The sequence below is a fragment of the Camellia sinensis genome, chromosome 10, assembly GCF_055761805.1.
Source record: "Camellia sinensis isolate YWXY chromosome 10, ASM5576180v1, whole genome shotgun sequence".
Classification (NCBI taxonomy): Eukaryota; Viridiplantae; Streptophyta; class Magnoliopsida; order Ericales; family Theaceae; genus Camellia; species Camellia sinensis.
In genome coordinates this window covers 66,714,491-66,718,144 of record NC_138970.1, presented here as the reverse complement: position 1 = coordinate 66,718,144, position 3,654 = coordinate 66,714,491, and positions in this window count along the sequence as shown.

The following is a 3,654-nucleotide window of genomic DNA, read 5'->3' as shown; positions in this document are numbered from 1 at the left end:
TTGGGTACGTGGGAAGTGATTAGTATCACAATGGGTTTGTCTCGCTTGATAGAGACTTAGATGTAGTGTCATATGCTATGTGTTTAATTGATAACATGCTTATGTGACTATGTGGGTATGGAAAGTAGTTTCTAGGATGTTGAGTGGATCGTTGGGTTTTTGGGAGTCTTGTTGGAAAAGCACTTGATCAATGCTGTTTCTAACCGGAACTCTATTAACGCCTTGGGACTATCATTCTCCAGAAATGAAATTTGTAATTGCTTACGTGATTATGTGTTTACGTGGAGTGAATTACAGTTGTCCATGCATTAGGACGTGAGTGTTATAGCTTCGGCACATTTATGAATGTGCTAATGGTCTTGTTACCTTTATTAGGATGTCAGGACGAGGGTGTGGTAAGCGTGGCAGGCATGGTAGACAGGAGATGCCTTTACCGGATGACGTTCTGGCAATGCAGGAGGGAGTTGGTCAGGCCAACGTGGCCGAGCCAGCGGGTTAGCAGGCTATGGGCGCCTTGGCCCGTGAGATAGCGGGAGCTTTGGGTATTCTCAGAGCTAAGAATCAGGTTGCTGAGGTAGGACCTTCTTTCTTGAAGAGGGAGTTCTTCCGGTCTAACCCGGACGAATTTGTTAGGGATCCGAAAGAGCCACTTAAGGCTGACGAGTGGTTGGAACAGATGAAGAAGACGTTTGAGATGCTTGGCATCGAGGACGGGGCTTTAAAGGTGACCTTGGCATCCTTCCAACTGAAGGGAGATGCGGGTCAATGGTGGAGGTATGAGAAAGGTCGTGTTGGTGGTGCATGGGAGGCTTTTGTGAATACCTTCCAGGAGAAGTTTTTATCTTCAGCTGCTAGGGAGAATCTGAGGGAGCAGTTTTGCCAGCTTAAATAGCAGGGTTTGTCAGTAGCCGAGTTTGAGGCTACTTTTACCAGTTTGTCCAGGTTTGCACCTGAACTTGTGGCGTCCGAGGAACGCCGTTGCTTTGAGTTTGAGCAGAAGTTAAGACGTGGACTCAAGTTAAGGGTTGGAGGGTTGTTTATTCAGGAGTATAGACGTTTGGTGAATGCTGCAGCTCATATGGAGCTCATGATGCAGGAGGAGGATGAGGGGCAGAGAGGCTCCAAGAGGAGCCAAGATGGTCAGGGTGACGGCAAAAGACAGAGGGGTTCTAACCCTCAGCAGTCTCAAAGTGGTTTGGCTAGATCAACCTTTCCAGTGCCGAGTGCGGGCTCTGGGAGAGGTAGTCAGGGAGGCTTGACTTGTTTTGCGTGTGGCCAGCTAGGTCACCAGTCTTCGGTTTGCCTGCAGAAGAGAGGGGGTCAGCGAGCTGCTTCTTTTTCAGCTAGACCTCAGGGCCAGAGTCATGGCAGAGGCCAGCCTTTGTCTTGCTGTCAGTGTGGTCAGCCTGGGCACAAGTCTTCGGTTTGCCACAGAAGGGAGGGGGTCAAGGAGCTGCTTCTTTTTCAGCTAGACCTCTGGGCCAGGATCAGGGCAGGGGCCAGCCTTTGTCTTGCTATCAGTGTGGTCAGCCTGGGCACCTGAAGAGGTTTTGCCCACAGTTGAGTGCCACATCGGGAGCGTCTGGTTCTAGGTAGACACAGAGTTATCAGCCAGCTCAGTCTGTGCAAGCCTCGAGGGCCAATCCGGGAGCTTCGTCGTCCCAGTCAGTGCAGCAGTCTTTTGCTCCTAGAGGTGAGCAGGTGGATCAGGGGCCTACAGGGCGCGTGTATGCTGTTACCGCGCAGGACCTAGTACCGGCTTCGTCAGTAGTGAGAGGTACCTTTCTGTTTTGCAACTTGGTTACTAATGTATTGATTGATACGAGTGCGTCTCATTCTTTTGTATCTGCTGCATTTACATCTGTGTTGGAGTTGGAGTCGGCACTATTAGCATCTCCTATTTGTGTAGTATCACCTGTTGGGGGTGAATTGATTTTGAAACATGGATGTAAAGGTTGTGATACAGAGGTCGCCGACCGTAGGCTTCCTTTTCCCTTTGTTGTTATGCCCATGGAGGGCTTTGATGTTATTTTGGGTATGGACTGGCTATCGTCATACCGGGCCGTTATTGATTGCTACCGCCAGAGGGTCACAGTTTGTACCTTGAGCGGGGAGTGTTTCCATTTCTTGGGGGATCGGGTTGGTAGTGTGTTGCCATCGATGTATGATCCGCAAAGACGGAGTGCGCTTAGTGGTCTACTTGCTAGCTTCATGAGTGGTGAGCGTGATGAGACCCAGACTATGTTACCGAGAGTGGTTTGTGAGTATTCGGATGTCTTTCCCGAGGATCTCGTTAGCTTGCCACCTCACCGAGAGATAGAGTCCTCTATTGATTTAGTGCCTGGCACAGCGCCGATTTCTATGGCACCTTATCGTTTTGCCCAGCCGAGTTGAGTGAGTTGAAGACTCAGCTTCAGGAGTTGTTAGATAAGGGTTTTGTTCGCCCTAGTGTTTCGCCGTGGGGAGCACCGGCCCTCTTTGCTAAAAAGAAAGATGGTGCCTTGAGATTGTGTATCGACTACCGGAAGTTGAATCGGGCTACGGTTAAGAATAAGTATCGTATGCCCCGTATAGATGATTTGTTTGACCAGTTGAAGGGTTCCCGTTGTTTCTCTAAGATAGACTTGAGATCGGGTTACCACCAGTTGAGGGTCAGGAAGGAGGATATTCCGAAGACGGCATTTTGTACGCGGTATGGCCATTATGAGTTTCTGGTGATGCCATTTGGGCTCACTAATGCACCGGCAGTCTTTATGGACTCGATGAACCGGATCTTCCGGGAATTCTTAGATCGTTTTGTGGTCCTCTTCGTGGACGACATTCTTATCTATTCGCCTTCTGAGGAGGAGCACGAGGAACACTTGAGAGTGGTGCTTGAATTGCTTAGAGCCCATAGATTGTATGCCAAATTTGGGAAGTGTGAGTTCTGGTTAGAAGAAGTCAAGTTCTTAGGCCATGTAGTATCCGGAGAAGGGGTGTCTGTTGATACATCCACGGTAGAAGCAGTGCAAGATTGGGCACAGCCTAAGAGTGTGTTTGAGATCCGCAGTTTTCTGGGATTAGCTGGGTATTACCGTCGGTTTGTGAAAGATTTCTCCAGGCTAGCTTCGCCGTTGACTAGATTGACACGGAAAGGGGTCAAGTTTGTGTGGAGTGAGGCTTGTGAAAAGTCGTTCCAAGAGTTGAAGGTTAGATTGACCACCGCTCCGATTTTGATTATTCCGGAGAGAGGGTTGGGTTATGCGGTTTATTGTGATGCCTCACGAGAGGGTTTGGGTTGTGTGTTGATGCAAGAAGGAAAAGTGGTAGCTTATGGCTAACGAGAGTTGAAAATACACGAGAAGAATTACCCTACACACGACTTAGAGTTAGCAGCAGTGATCTTTGCCTTGAAAATTTGGAGGCACTACCTTTATGGTGAGAGGTTCGAGGTATTCTCGGATCATAAGAGTTTGAAGTATCTGTTTACACAGAGAGACTTAAATTTGAGGCAGAGAAGGTGGATGGAGTTCATTGAGGTCTTTGACTTTGAGTTGCACTATCACCCGGGAAAGGCCAATGTCGTGGCCGATGCCCTTAGCAGAAAATCCATTAGTGATGTAGCTTGTATAGCCGTCCGGGAATGGGAGATGTTGGGTGCACTGGGCGAATTTG